We start from the raw sequence: 17,438 nt of genomic DNA, 5'->3' as shown, positions 1-17,438 counted from the left end.
ATCTCACAATACAAACCCTCATCGCCCATCATCGCTTTAATGAGCCAATTCGAATCTCTCAATGATCTAGCCCACAAGTTCGCCTCACTCAAAGACCTTGCTGGTCGTGACTTATGACAATTAACCCTCAACAAAGTTTCTCGAGCCCGTTCCCTTAACCTCCTTACCAACCTCCACAACCACCTTATCTATCTTACCTACAACATTCTCACCCTCTTGAAACTACTTTGTTTCACGGATTCTTCAAACGAGCTCTACACTCTTAATAACTAAAACGACCGTCATTTGAAACTTACCATCAACTTTACCCAGACCAATTTGGTTCCTTGCTCCATTTTTCTCTTAGGTTCATCCATGTTCGACTTCCAATTAAGTATGCTTGGGAATATCCAAGAAGGTTTAGATCGATTTTATCGTTTGCTTAATTTTATTCGTCCAAAAATAAAAGAAAAGGAAATGAATAATCTACGATTCTATAAAATTTTAGAAATGGAAAAATTATTTTAAATATAAAGAATTCAATTTATGTTTAGATTTGATTAAGGATATGGTTTTTATATTGATTAGTTAAATTCAATTTTAGTTTCAAAATTAGGTTATAATCAAATTGAGATCTAATTAAAAATGATTGATATTCGGTTTTCAGTGAAATTCAATTTAGGAATCATGTGAAAAAATAAGGACTTAGATTATTTGGTGGGTAAAGATTATGTTTCTGCAGTGAAGAATATGAGAAGAGAGAAAAACATAGGGGAAGAAGAAAAAGAAAATAAAGAAATAAAAAAGAAAAATTAAATTATTCAAAAAGTAAAGTATAGGGACTAGTTTTAACAAATGAAAAACATAGAAAAACCACGTTAAAAGAAATGAAGAAGGAAAGAAAACAGAGGGAGAATGACAAAAGAATGGAAAATAAAGGAAAAAAAGTTCAAAGAACATAAAAGAAAAAATTAAATTTCTCAAAACGAAAAAAAATAGGGATCAATTGTATAATTTAACCTAAATTTTTGTTTGAAATGATGATTTAACGTGCCACTTCAGCTTATCGTTACATTGTTAACGACAATTAACACTCAGTAACTAAAATATTACAACATGATAACGTAAGTGACTAAAATGTAACATTTCAAACATAAGTGACTAAAATATACCATGAAAAGTGATTATTTTGATAGCTTACCCTTTGTTTTATTATCCTTTTATATTTTATTTGTTTATTTTTGGTTGGGTTTTAAAGTTTAATAGGTTGAGCCATTTCTTTTCAACTTTTACTTTTTAAGGTTTAGTTTGGGCCAAAAATATAATGGATTTTAGGCTTTATCAATTCAATCGGTTCAATGATAGCTTTAAATAATTCGATTAAAATTTTATCTATTATCCTATCAGGACCAACATACTTGTCAATTTTCAGTTCAACCAATTAAACCAAGTAGTTTAGTCTGATTCAAGCATCATCGAGTTACAATGGCCTACCAAGCATTTCTTATGTTGCAACTAGCTCTTGTAATTAGCACTAACATGCTAGAATAAATTTCTACTGGGTGAAGGGGGATTGGCTCCTTTGGAAGAAGTCTTTGACTTGTCATTTTTAGGGACGCTGACTCGATTCCTCAATAATGGAAAGTATTTTCCTTCAAGGGAGGGTTTTTCCTCCACTCTACAGAGAGTCATGGACGGTTCACTAAAGGGAGGCTCCTCGACTGCACATGGACATACGTCCACCCACCAAGAGGCGATGCGAGTGTCTCACTTTTGGTGGGATTCAAACCTTTGACCTGTACTATATAAGATAATTGTTGGGGTACACAGTCGACACGCTCCCCTCCGTAAACTGTACACGGCTCTCTATAGAATCGAGGACAAAACCCTCCCTCGGGGGACAATACCTTCCGTTGTTGAGGGAACGGATTGGCGTCCTTAAAGACAACATTTTGAAAACTTCTCCCGGAAGAGTCGATCCCTCTCAATACTACCATTCTATTTTCATAACTGTTATCCAATTTGAATATCTTTAATTTATTCATAATTTATAAAAAAAAAATTTAACACATTCATCGTGTGCAAAAGTACATTCTTTTTATCAAAAAATGTATAATTTAATCATCATGATAATAGATATCAAATTGTTGTATTTTTTCCCTTTTTGGTGAAACATTATGAAAGTATTTAATATCTTGATTATTTTTGTAAAGTCTCAAAACTTTTACAAATGGAGTGCACATAAACATATTTAAGTAAATGTGAAACTCAGAACTTCATATATTTGTAACAAAATTGTCCAACTCCATCACATTCATTTGTTTTGTGGGAATAAATTATATCAGGTGATTTTAAAAAATATAGATTATAGGCATCAATAGTGTAATATCACATCATCAATTTTTAAAAATGTAAAAGATTTAATATCTTCTCTAACAACTAAATAACCAGAAAAGGCCCATTTCCAAAAAAAAAATTTGAAAATGGGTCATTTTGTTCAAAAATTACTGGAAATGGTCGATTTCCCTAAAACGCACTAAGCTGGCATCGTTTTCAGAGGAAATGCAAAAAGCGCGTCCAACTCAACGCTTTTTTCCTTGATGACCAGTAAAACATGCCCACGTCAACGCGCTTTAGTAAAGTGCTTCCATGTTGGCGCACTTTTGCCCGTGTTTTCCCAATACCAATTAGGGTTTAGGGTTTTAGGTTAAGGTTTATGAAATTAGGGTTTATTGTTTTTTTTTAATTTTAAGCATTTAGGTTTAGGGTTTTATTTAATTTTTAAATTTTGAAATAAATATAATTTGTACAAGATGGGTTCTGAAAAAAAAATTCGAGGAGATAAGTTCTAAAGAAATAATTTTGACGAGATAGGGTGATTTTTGTAGAGAAAAAACGCTCTAAGTAGGATGCACAGTCAGCAAAATTACTGTAAACACTTCCAACTAAACACCCTTTTCAGTATTGCTACTTCTAAGAAAATAAATTTGAGGAAATGGTTCTTAAAAAAATCTTAGGATGAGGCCTACGAAAAATGCCCTGAATAGTAGGGGTTGAGGTTTGTAGAGGAAAAACGCTCCAAGTAGGATGCATTGTTAGCAAAAATACTAAAAACACTTTCAGTTAGATGCCCTTTTCAATACCGCTTCTCATAGTGTATCCTACTTGAGGTGTTTTTCCTCTACAAATTTCAACTCCCACTATATAGGGCATTTTATAGAAAGGAGTGGGATGCTATTCCTTAGGCTATAAATGACCCATACTTCAACCTCTGGTTGCATAAGTTGGAGCAATAAAAATTAAAGAAGTTTAGAAGAATAGACGTTGGGGTTGAAGGTATAAGTTAATTTTTCGTGTTGATATTTATATGAAACATTATATTTAATGCATAATGTTTTGATTTTTCATGTAAATTTTTCGTTTTTGAATTTCTTTCGACAGATAAATTGGTTGAAAATAAGTGGACGAATTAGTGCTATCATTTATTACAACGATGAGGTCAATGTCATTGAGAATGGCATGATTTTTCTTGGAGAACACAATGCGACTGGTTTTTAACCAGAACAAAAAGTTGACAGAACTTCGTAAAAAAAATTAGGCGAAAAATCTTCTGATCTATGGCAATGAGAATTTCGTCTATTAAGTATCAATTTTGTAATTCATCTATTAAGTATCGAACAGTGTCTTTCATGATCGTACGAGTACTCCCGGTAGCATTATTCTGGCTTGGACATCTACTTTTCTGAGAGGTAGACATTTGTTTTTCTTTCTGATCTTCATCCTCTTTTGGAAATTTAGGACAATTACGAATAAAATGATCAGTCAACCCACATCTAAAACAGGCTCCTGATTTACCTCTACACTTACTAAGATGATATTTCCCACAGTATTTACAATTGGGCTTCGGAGCATTTTGTACACTTTCCACACTATCAACTAGTTTAGTAGGTACTCTGAAATCCTGCTAAATTATCTTGTTTTTATTCGAATGCCCAAACACTGAAGTAGCTCGGCTAAAATCATCTTTAGTCTTCTTAGCCGGTGATGCAGAATACAACTTGGAAGAACCTCTCTTGTGGAACTCTCGAATCTATCTATCTTGTTGTAGCTTGTGGTTGTACACTTTTTCCATTTTCTTTGCACAGATAAAAAACAAACTCTCAAATTTCATTACCTTCAATCATTATTCGGATTTCATCATTCAGGCCGTCTTCAAACTGAATACACATCTCTTATTTGATAGGTACAATTTATCGGGCATAATTTACTAATATACACAAATTTTCTCCCTTATTTGTTTACCGATCTATTTTCCTAACATAACTCAAGAAATTCTCTATTTTTCTTGTCTAGATATCTTTTCCCGACATACTTCTTTTTAAACTCGGTCTGAAAGAATTACCATGAAATTTTCTCCCTCGGTACCACAGCTACTATCGTAGACCACCCACTATATGCTTCCTCTTTTAATAACGAAACAACACATCTAAGAAAGTCATCATGAGAACAAATTATTTCTTTAAAAGCCCTTAAAATATTTTGAAGCCAGTACTTAGCTTTAATCGGATCACCATCTGATCTGTCCCGAAATTCTTCAGCACCACACTTTCTAAGTTTCTCAATCAAAATACGACTATTAAGTTCACTCACAAAAAGAGGTGGATGTGCAACCGGAGGTACAACAGGTGGTACAATAGGGGGTAGAGGTTGTTTAGTTGGATTTTTCATTTGCATAAACTCGCTGAACCACTGGTTCATATACCCAAAGAACATATTTTTAAGCTCATGTTGCTGAGTCAGAGGAATCAAAACATTACTACTCGTCCCATGATCAGAAGTTGCTACATTACTGTTAACCTTATCATTGTCAGCACGATCAAATCCGTCTGACATCTTTACAATCTATAAGAAAACAAAGGTTAGATTGGATCAAACACATTACACTATCGCAGATTTATATGCCATGTAATTTAAGACATTTCACACTTTACGTTCAGTCTGAGAATCGACTAAACTGTAGCTCTGATACCACTAAATGTAACACCCCTAGCCTGTATCCATTGTTAGAACAAGGTTATAGAGCATTATTGAACAAACGAAATAGTAAACCATTCAAACCATACATTAATACAAACATAATCAAATTTCATTCAAATATATTCATAATGTCCCTTAATCGAGCCCTCGAGACCCTAAAAATACTATAGAAACAATCTAGGACTAAACCAAAAACATTTGAAAATTTTAGGAAAAAATTGAAAACTTTGGACAGTAGGGGTCAATTGGCCGTGTGAGTCACACGGCTAAGACACACGCCCATGTTTCAGGCTGTGTGGACATTCAAAATAGGAACACTCGGTCATGTCTCAGCCCGTGTAACTCACTGACTTGGGTCACACGGCCAAGCCACATGCATGTGTGCCAGGTCTTGTACCCCTCGAAATAACCTTACACGTCCGTGTGTCAAGCTGTGTGCTAGGCTATGTAACAGCCTGACTTACATGCCTTGAACCTACAGGGGACACATGGTCGTGTCACATTGTCGTGTGTCACACACGACTGAGGCACAAACATGTGTCTCAGGCCGTGTTGCCCCAAAATGAACATTAATACACAAGTTTATCATTTCAAGTTTGCTTGGACCTTAAGAAACTCAATTACCAACCAGAATACCAATTCAAAATGACATTAATCAAGCCAAAACACATCAAAACCAACCTAATATGTGCCTAACCAATGTACTCTCATTGGTACCACAAGTATATACAACTTTACAACAAAATACACATCAATTCAATCCATCAATTCATTCAAGCAATACATAATCAATATACCTAACAAAGTTACCACAATCACAACAATTTAAAATATATATATACCACACATACTAGCATAACAACTATACATCATTTTCATACAAAATACAAGTTGGTTATTTGTACAAAATATCATTCATAAAATTTACATAAGCCAAACATTGACCAAAACCGCACAAAAGCCTATACATGCCATATAATCTGAATTAAACGTTTCAAAAACTATCGAGATAAGTTGGATAGTGTGACTTGAGTGCCGATCCAATCATCCAACCTTCCGAAAATCTACAATGACATTAAACAACACAAGTAAGCTTAATAAAGCTTAGTAAGTTCGACGAGTTAAATAATAAATCTTATCGAAATAACTATAATAATTCAAACAATAATAATCATCCAAGAGAACTCTCTGTCATTCACAACTTCAGTCGATAAATACATCCGTATTCAGATCAATACGAAATAAATAACATATCTTTCAAATTTGTAATGACCCAAAATTCACGGGCACCGGAAAAGTGAGTTATAGGGCCTTCGTCTTAGTGAAATAAGTTCGAAAATAATTATTAGAAATATTTATGAGTTTAGTGGTGTGTCTAATTAGGTTTTAATTAGGTGAAATTAGCTTAATTTAGAGTAATTAGTAAAAAGGGACTAAATTAAATAAGGAGTAAAAGTTTAATTATAAAGTAATAGAAAGTAGAAAGGCTAAAATGGCAGTTGAGCCATTTGCAAAAGATGAGGCGGCATATGTGTTAAAAAACATTCTAAGATTTTATTATTATTAATTATTAGTATGGTTTTATATTAAATTATTATTATTATTATTATTATTATTATTATTATTACTATAATTATTTAATTGGTATTATTATTAAATAAATTAAATAGTAGACAATTGTATGGTAATAAAATATACCTGTGTAATAATATGTATGTGTACAAATGTAATATATTTAATTGATATTAAAATAGATATTTATTATTATTTTTATATTAAGTTAAAGATATTTATTAATTAAATAATTAATTTATGAGATTTTTGTTTGACAAATAAATTGAATAATGACAATTGTAATAAAAATATTGGTACATTTGTAATAAATAGATATGTACACTTGTAATAAAATAACTAATTTACTTAATATTAAAGTAAAAGATATTTGTTAATTAAATAATTAAATTACTAGATTTTTGTGTGTAAAATAAAATAAATGGTGACAATTGTATGGTATTGATGGTGTACACTTGTGTGTATATGATTAAATACTTAATAGATATTTAAAATAAATATATTATAATATATGTTAATTAAATAAACAAAGTAAATAAAAGAATAAAAGAATGAAATAAAAAGAATCAAAGAAAAGAAAGAAACAGAGAGATTCGAAACAGGGAGGAAGAAAAGGGGAAAGAAAAGAAAAAGGAAAAACTAAGAGTTTAAGGTTTAAAGCTTTGATTGGTAAGTCATTTAAGTCCTTTCTATTTAATTTTGATGTTTTAGAAGCTTTAAAACAAGATTTTGATGAAATTAAGTTGATAGTTCAAGAGTTCACATGTTTCCAAATAGGGTTCATGTTGGACAAATTATGGAATTAGGGATTTAATTGAATGAGTTCTAAGTTAGAATCGATTAAGGGATTAAATTGAAAACTAGGCTATAAGTTTTATGTTGTAGGGACTAAATTAAAGAAATTTCGAAATTAGGAAAATATGCTGGAAATTTTATAGTTAAATATGAGTTTAGACAAAATTTGAATAGAAAAAGAGAGTGAATTGGATTAAGAAAGTAAGTAAGTTTAGTTAGGATTAAATTGGGAATAAGGTAGGAATTGTTTAGAAATTTAATTATTTTTATAATTAATGCTATAAATAATAATGTAAATTATTATTATTTTCAGAATGACAAAGAACCTGAAGCATTGGCATGAAAAGAAAAGGAGAAAGTTATCGAGGAGTAATCGCAAAATTCGGGTTTGTATTACTATAATTCAAATTATTTATTTATTCATTATATGTTTAATTTAATTTATGTATATGGTAAGTAAATTATAAGGTAAGTATATTTGTTGATTTGTATAAAAATTTAATTGAATGATGAATATGTATTGAAATTGAATTGCTTGTGGATTGAAATGGAAAAGTGTATTGAATTGAGTTGAAATTGAAATTGAAAACTGATATGAAATACCCTATTAACTAGTCGGGCTGAGTCGGATATAATTGGCATGCCATAGGATCTAGAAGTGTACGGGACTTGCCGGCTTTACTGATTAGGCACTTTATGTGTCGTATTTCAGGCACCTCGTGTGTCGTATCAGGCACCTCGTGTGTCGTTTTAGATACTTTATGTGTCGTATTCTGATCAGGTACTATGTACCGTTTTAGGCACAATATGTCGTACCGGTGTGTTTTGGGTTGGAATCCGTGTATCCGTCAAAGTTCGGGTCTATTAATAGGGTGAACATCTAAAATGAGAAATTTAAAATAAATTGATTGATTATATTATTGAAATATTGAAATGAGAAAGTTGAATTATGAATTGAAATGAAGATTGAAAATGAAAGGCATGAATTTAATATTCATGTAGTGATTGAAATTGTTACATGTGATATGTGATGGAAATTGAAGAATAGTTAAAAATTGTATTGTTATTATTAATTAATGAAGTTTAAGAATGAATTGATATTTGAGAAATTGGATAGTTACATGTTCGGTAATTATAATTCTTTATTGCTATTATAATTTGAATTATGGTAATACCACTGAGTATATCCATACTCAGCGTACGGTTGTTTCCGTGCACAGGTTAGTAGAAGTCAAGTGTCCCGACTCAGCATCCAGAGCATTCCCGACTCTAACACAACTTGGTGATGTATTTTTTTTCTTTTGGGTAAAGGTGGCATGTACATAGGTGTTGTGTGATCACTTGAATATGTATATTATTTTGGTTGTGAAGGATGAATTATAAGGTTTAGATTGTTAAATGAAATGGTAGAAAAGTATATGATATTTTGACACATGAACATTAAGTTATTAAATGAATGAAGTTTTCAATCAATTTTGAATGATGCTATGATAGTTATTTAAGTTAAAATTATGTTAATGATATAAATATTAGTTAGGTGAATTTGAAACATTGGTATTGGTTGTTTTTGGTTTGAAATTGCAGGGGGTTTTAGGTAAGAATAAGCAGAAATACTGTCGAAATTTTTATTAAAAAAAATATTTACGAAAATTTTTCAGAATACTCGAACAAATCCCGTTCTACTTTTAATACGTGTTTTGGGCTTCAAGAGTCCAATATAAGGACTTATTTATTAAATTATACTATGAAAGTTATATTAATTGTAAATTATTCGTAAATTGTCTGATATGTTCGGTAATGCCTCGTAACCCCGTTCCTGCGACGGTTTAGGGTTAGGAGTGTTACAAAATTCATTAAAAAAATTACCTTACCAAGCTTTTCCATTTTAAGAACGACTTACGGGTAAGAGTACATCATCAACAGAAGCTTATAAGTGCTGGTCTTCCCGAATACACCAACAGAAGCTCGTAAGAGCTGAACCACCCGAACCAGGCCAAACAGAAAGTATAACGCAAGAGTTCACAACAAATGCTGAACCTTGGTTTACTTGGGTAATATGCCGGTATCTCCCTCCAATGCCATCTCAACTCAAAACCCCTGTCATACACCAAACACAAATGTACTCAAATCCCGCATTCAATCCAAACTGAATATTAAAATCGATAATGTAATTCCAACAATAATTTATTTCCAACAATAGAACATATATATAATATCAACCATTAATTTATACAAATGTTAAATTTTAACTGTACAAACTTACCTGGACTGAATTGTACTAGTTGCAGAGGTTCAAGGACTATTCCGCTATTTTTCCTTTTCCACGAGTATCTACGAGATTTTGATCTAAAATGTAAAATTCTTCATTTATTACCATATATTTCAATTCCAAACTATTTTACAACTAAAACCCTTTTATTTTTTAAAATTACATAATTACCCTAAAATTTTACCATTTTTGCGATTTAGTCCCTTAACTCGAAATTCATCAAATTAACTAATTTTCTTAAGTCAATATTTTATCCGAATATACTAGGACCTCAAACAGCCCCTAATAAACATCAAATTCACTATCAAATCCTAATATTTTGACATTTTCAAAATTTAATCCTAAAATTAAAATTTAACAAAATCATTTTACAACATCATCACACAACACAATCAAAGCTCTAAATATATGATATTCATTAAAAAAAATTCAATATTAAATAATGGAAATTCCAAAATTTTTAATAGAATCAAAAACGAAGGTACAGGTTAGCTGGACCTAGTTGCAACGATCTCAAAAATATAAAAATTATAAGAAACAGGTAAGAATTGAACTCACATGCAAGCTTCTATTCTCAACCAACTCTCCAAGCTACTTCTATGGTGTTTGGGCAATGCATAAGAAGAAATGATGAAGAAAAACTTATTTCTTCTAATTTGTTTTATTTAATTTCTACTTGTTTACAATTATGCCATTAAAACTTAATATTTATATCTTTTTCACTTGTTTAACTGTCTTGTTTAACTGTCCCACTAATTTAGTTAGGCTAATTTACCATTTAAGTCACTCTTCAATTAACTCTCAAGCTATTTAATCAACTAAATGCATTAATTATCAAGTTTTTCATCTTTTTCAATTTAGTCTTTTTTCTTTAATTAACTATCTAAACGTTAAAATTTATAAACCAAATTTTAATACGACTCTAATGACTCTATAAATATTCTAAAAAATATTTACGAGTTGATACAAAGGAAATTTATGGTTCCAAAATCATTGTTCCGTCTCCATTAAAAATCGAGCTGTTACAACAGCTGCTCACGAAAAATCATGGCTTTTGTTAAGAAAAATATGGGGTTATAGACGATAAAAAAATTTATCGGTTTACATATATCTGTTGTCTTTGGTACAGTATCACTAGGTTATTATGGTTAAATTTAGAGTTTAGGGTTATTTCCAATTAATTTAACGTACTCATGAGGTTATAGGTATTTCACGGGATCATCTGAAGTAGATTCAGATATGATCGCAGGCCTAATACTACTAATGCTGAAAGTGGATCCGAGGACTACTATGTCGGTTTTAATTGCCAATATTTGTAGCTAATTCAACTACACGCCTTCATACCGCAAAGCGCGAATAGCTAAACAGAAAGCCTTGGAGAAGATGCACAGTGTGTGGGATGCGTCTTACAATGAGGTATGGTAGTGGTGTGAAGTGCTGGAGAGGTACGTACCAAGTTGTGTAACAGATCTTGAAACAAGTCCCGCGTAATAAAACAATCGCTTGCTCCGTGGGTGCCAAGTGTTCAAGCATCTATTTTAGACCTTCAAGCAATGTCGGGATGCATTCTAATATTGCAAATCGTTGGTACAAATAGACGATACCTTCATGTATGGTAGATATACCCATCGGCTGTTGTTGGTTGTGGTTCAGGATGGTAATTGGAGGATCATTCCAATTGCGTTTGTAATAATACTTGAGGAGAAAGTAGACGATAGAGATTTCTTTCTGTCTAGGTTGAGAAGGCATATTTGCCCCTAACCTGAAATATACGTCATCTCAGATCGGGGAATTAGAATATTGTTCCCAATTGAACAACAGGAAAGCCTTTGGGATTACACACACCATCGGTACTATCTAAGACACGTTGCGTCCAACTACTACCAACAATATTGATCTACCGCTGAGCGATGAAAAGTGACCAACATGGATATCCAATTGCCGCCAATATTATTTGGTTTATACCACATTGACGATGGATGACAACAGTCTAACCTGACATAGGACTAGAAGCAGAAAAATGTGGTCAATATTTTGTGCTTGAGTGAAAATAAAAGGGCTAGGATACGGCCCAGAATAAGGTGGTACATACTAATATGGACCAGAATAAGGTGGTACATACTAAATGGGGTGTAGTGAGGGCGATAGTACTGAGGCCGTCCGGGTCGATTCTTGCGTGGGCACTAATGATGGGCCTGCCTCGCCACCCATTGGATTTAAAGGAGGCTGTCGTGGCCTACTCATATAGAGACGCCCACGCCTCGCCTCTTCCCCTAACAAATATGGCTTGCCATGGATCCTAAAACATAGCATGTAATCTGAATCGCGTACTAACTCCGGAACGAGAATTACGTCATGAGTAGGTAAAAAATCATATCAATTATTCCATATGTTGATGTATTTCGAGTGGAATACCAACCAATTCATATTCGGTCGCCATAAGTTGATACGATGTAGATAATTAATCTCTTGAGGTGCGACGAGAATTGATTGTCGAAATCCAAACTGTCGCAACACTCTATCCATCTCGTGCATCTTTATGGCAGCGTATACTATCAATGGGACCTTAAAGTGCTAGGCATTGGAATTTACAAAGAATTCATCAAAAACTACTACCTAAATTGTCGAGTCCTCATATGGTGTACATTCAAACTATACGAATGTGATCAAAACATTTGTTATATATATACTACTGAATATTATATACGAAATCGACTATGTTATTTGTATATAGTTCAAAATTAAATAAATACATGCATCCGCTTCTGACCGTTGATCTAATAGAAGTCGTATATCTTCAAGCTCGATAGGTAATCCCACGTGGCTCGGGGCATGCTTCCACCTATTTAAATAACTTATTAGCATAATAATTTTATTTTAAATCAATTTAATAATGGTAATATCTATTGAATTTTACCTTGTTACAAGTGGGAATATATAGAGGTAGTCCACTCGAGGACGTAAAAATAGAAAGCAGTACCGAGCCCATGATTGTAGTAGTAAAAGGCAATCACCAATTTTGATTTTTTCTAATTTCGTCGCTTGACACATCTCCCGATACAATGTCGCCAACACGGAGGACCCCCAGCTAAATTCACCAACTCTTCTAAAATTGATGAGTTTCAACAGCCACCTTAGATATACAAGGTTTCGTAGCTTATCCGGCATCAGAATACCTCAAATAATATAAAAGATGTACGCCTGAGCGTATCTTTCTCTTTTCTCTTCAGTAGAATCCTCCATTAGCTCTGTGAAATTATTTCGTAATTAGGCCATTTCGTAACTTATTTTGTAACCACACCTAATAGATCGTAACAGACCTGGCGACTTGACCCGTCCACGGGTAACCCAACTGTAACCGCATATCCTCTAGAGTGATAGCACACTCATCGCATAGAAGATGGAATGTGTGCATCTAGGGTCTCCACCTCTCTACCAACGTGTTTATGAGTTTTGGGTCCAACTTACACCCCGGCCTACAAGCGCCACTTACAAAAAACTAGCTTCCCTCAAGTATGTTACGATTATTGGTGATGGAGAACAGTGTAGATTAGGAATATGGCATTACAAAATTTGATCTTCCGCCTATTTACATAAAAGTTATAAAAAAATATTAAGTTTAATTATGACTATGAAATTAAAAAATTAAAAAACTTTAAAATTTATTAAAATTTATTCTTTCCATTTGCAATTGGTTAACGGAGATGTGTTTGTTATCAAGACGGACTAGACACCCAGCCATTGCTAAATATATAATTGAACACTAACAATTTTTTTAATAAAAATACTATTTCTTGAAATTACTTATAAAAAATAATAAAAAGAATAATTTAGATAAAAATAGAATTTAGGAAAATAATTTAAGAGACTATTTGAGTGATTTTGGAGAGAATTGTGAGAATTGTGTGTGGCGGGATTATACTTTTTTTTTTTTTACTGTTGGGGTCCAATGGCTAGTTCAAATAGTCATTAGAGTTGACTGTTGGAGCATGGGCAAAAGCGTGCCTACGTGGAAGCACCGTTGCTAAAGTGCATTGACATGGGCACGTTTTATTGATCTTCAAGGAAAAAAGCGTTGAGCTAGACGTGCTTTTCAGTGTTTCCTCTAAAAACGACGTCAACTCGGTGTATTTTAGGGAAATTGGCCATTTCCAGTACTTTTTGAACAAAATGACTCATTTCCATGATTTTTTTTAAAAAAATAGGCATTTTTTGGTCATTTAGTCTGAAAATTATGTATAAGAAATGTATGGGGGTTTATACTTTTTTTTTACCGTTGGAGTTCAACAGCTAATTAAAATAACCGTTGGAGCACGTTTGCCTACCTGGAAGCGCTTTACTAAAGCACACTGACATGGGCGCGTTTTACTGGTCATCAGGAAAAAAGTGCTAAACTAGACGCACTTTTCTGTGTTTTCCCTAAAAACGATGCCAACTCAGTGTGTTTTGGGGAAATTGGCCCTTTCCAATAATTTTTGAGCAAAACGGAAACAACCCATTTTCGTTTTTTTTTTTGGAAATGGGCCTTTTTTAGTCCTTTAGTCTTCTCTAATTTAATTTAACTTTAACTAAATTATTTAATAATCTAAATTTTCTAATAAATAAGCATGTTTTCTTTTTTTATAATCGTCTTTTATTTTTTGCTTTCAAATTGTGTTTTTATATTTAAGCAATCGGTTTTTAAATTCTTTTAATTTCTAGGTAGGCAATTTTTTTTCCATTTTGATTTTAATTTTAATTTTAATTTTCTATTACTATTTTGTTTAATTTTTAATCAAATTTCAGAATTTGATAGAACCACGGTGATTACAATTTTTCAAATTTCAATTTTTACTTTTTTTCCTAAATTTTTAATTGTTGATTTTACGTTTTTTCAATTTGTGCTTATGTTTTTATCATTTATTTATTTTTAATTATTGATTTAAGTATTTTCAATTTTATTTATTTTTGGTTATATTTTTTCCATCATGTAGTTTCAACATTTTCCCCCAAAATTTTAATTATTTTAATTAAAGTTAAATTAAATTAGAGATGGTATCATCATGTAGTTGCAACCGATTATTTATTTATTGTAATTTGATGGACAATCACGGATAATGGTGTGATACAAACTTTCATTCAATAATTTGCACATAGCCAAATTGTCTCAATAATTCTTCAATATCCTGGGCTAAATTAGACAATTATGTCGTTGTTTTTATTTGGTCTTTTAAATGGGCTTCACATACCGCGAATCCTCTTAAAAGAGAGGGGTGCCTTTGGGAATGCAGATATAGATGGTGCATGGTTGTCATCAGCTCATGCTGTAAGGTATTGGATTAAGTCCCGCAACGAGTGCAACCCTCGTGTTTAGTTTTCACGATTGAGTTTGGAACTCTGAGTAGACTACTGGTGATAAGCAGGAGGAAGGTGAGGATGACATCAAATCATCATGCCTATTATGCCTTGAGCAACACATGTGCTACAATGGACGAGACAAAAGGTCGTAGGTTTTTTTAATTAGAAAAATAGGCTGATTTTGGAGAGAGTGTGTGAAAGCACAACCAGTTGGGCGCGTTTTCTAGCAACGGTCTTTTTTTTTAACGTTGGCAACGACAAAATTTTTGAAGGGCCCCAATGGTAATTTTTTTCCTATAAATATTAGGTCATTTTTCATTCTTTTCACTCAAATCCAACTCTCTCAGTTCTTTTTAAAATCTTAACTCTCTCGATTTTCTCAAGTTTTGTTTCAAATTTTCTGATACGCTTAGGTAAAAATATTATAGTTTTATTTAATTGTTTCATATATTATTCATTCCGATTAAATTTTCACGATGGCAACCTCTCTGATTCATTTTGACGACAAGTACATTTTTTCCACTCAAGCAATAATGATTAGAAAAAATTTTAAATTTCGTTATTTTTAATTAAGTTAAATTTAAAGTATTTTATTTTTTAAAATATTTTAAATTAATTTTTTGTTGATATAAATAGTTAGATGATCTTATTTTGGAGGGGTTCATACATAATCTATCAAATAGCCCAAATACGGCTGCAAATTCGATCCTACACTCATCAGCGAACTGGTGGAAAGATGGAGGCTCGAGACATACATTTTCCATTTTCCATACAGCAAGTGTACAATCACATTCGAAGAGGTAGCTTTACAACTCGGTTTACCGATGGATAGGCCAGTCGTCACGGGGTGAGTAGTCGTTCCTAATAAAGAGGACCTTTGCGAGGCATTTTTAGGGAAGGTATTGAATAAGTTTTACAGTGCCAGATAAATATGAAGTGGTTAGAAACCAATTTCAAAGATCTTCCTAAGGATGCACCCAATGTTGTCAAAGAATAATATGCTTGAGTATTCATCCTGAGGTTAATCGGGGGCATTTTAATACCCAATAAATCTCAAAATTTGATACACATAAGGTGCTACTACAAATGTGTTGGGGATCAAAGAAAGCAGATGAATGAGTAAATATTTAGTTTGTATAGTAAATGTTGTTTATTTATTCTATATTTGAATTAACATATCGCTTGTGTAGGTGGAACCATAGGCCGAGTTACATGGGACTACCTGAGTAGCTCAAAGATATCTGGCTGTTGTTAGATCAACGCTTAGAAGTTGAGGTTAGTTACTTATTTTTTCAAACTTATAATAATTACGCAATTATTTGTAAAATAAAATTCCGTACATAACAAAATTTACAATTGTGCACTGCAGTTTGAATGGATTTCATATGTCAACCCGAATATCAAAGAATGTATCTCACTAGAATTTTTGGCTAATCGGAGTATGTAGGATACGAAAGTGTCTTTGATAGAGTATGTGACGATAGAAATGCACGAATCAAATCGAATGATGTGACAGTTTGGGTGAAGGCAACAAATTTTATCTCTACATCGTGACATAGAAGCGCTACACAAGTTAGACCCGTGGGGGAAGAACGACGAGAATTGGCAAGATTACCACAAGGAGTACATCAACATTTGGGATTATATGATGGAATTCTTACCCATCTGTAAACTTTTTTTCTCATCAGACACGACGACCTATTTGGAGTACATGCCTTGGTTTAGAGTCGTCGACAAGTTATATTTACTATCGATAAAGGTAAGGAGTAGGTAACTTCGTCAAAAGAGGCAACGACAGGTGGCTTAATAGTGTAAGCCTGAAAAAGGTATTGCGACGAGTTCGTCACCAGCTCCAACCCGACAAGTGTGACCGAAGTTGCCGCCACATCCCGCTTAGTTCACTCTACTTATTCTCGTTCATTTAACCAACCTCATGTTTTTTTCACAAGCACTACACTATGCACCACTGCAATGCCCTATTTCTACCCCTTCCGTATGTACATATTTCGAGGCACCTCCGTCTCCAGCATTCTACGCCTCTATTTTGATGTCGAAGCAAATGTCGAGCCAAATGTTGATGCTAGTACCGTTACCGATGTTGTCATCAATACCAGTATCGATGCCCGAGTCAATGCCAACATATCTGGGTTTTGCAACATTATACGACTATTCTATGATAATGTTACAAACAACCACCATGTCATTTTTTTTATTGAGGTAGGTTATCGGCGTAACACCATCTTGTGGAGTGGAGGATATAAGATAGGAGGCTAAGACGGCACCGTACTCAAACACGGAGGAAGGAGAATGAGACGAAAACGAAGCTGATGATGGAGATGAAGATGAAGACGAAGACAACAGTAGAGATGAAGCTGAGCATGAAGGTAGAGGTGAATACGAGGAAGATGAGGATAATGGTCACAATCTAATGGAAGAGCCAACACCACTA

At 33.0% G+C, this 17,438-nt stretch overlaps 1 long non-coding RNA gene across 1 annotated transcript; it reads left to right on the top strand.

Moving 5' to 3' along the window:
- The first annotated feature begins 7,701 nt into the window (after positions 1-7,701).
- Positions 7,702-8,856, top strand: LOC128283712 (uncharacterized). The gene is made up of 2 exons (XR_008274121.1): positions 7,702-7,769; positions 8,604-8,856. It is a non-coding gene; the product is annotated as an uncharacterized LOC128283712 (long non-coding RNA).
- Positions 8,857-17,438: the final 8,582 nt, after the last annotated feature.

Source organism: Gossypium arboreum, chromosome 11 (genome assembly GCF_025698485.1).
Source record: "Gossypium arboreum isolate Shixiya-1 chromosome 11, ASM2569848v2, whole genome shotgun sequence".
NCBI lineage: Eukaryota > Viridiplantae > Streptophyta > Magnoliopsida > Malvales > Malvaceae > Gossypium > Gossypium arboreum.
Note: the sequence above shows the minus strand (reverse complement) of the source record. Positions and strands in the feature narration are given on the sequence as shown.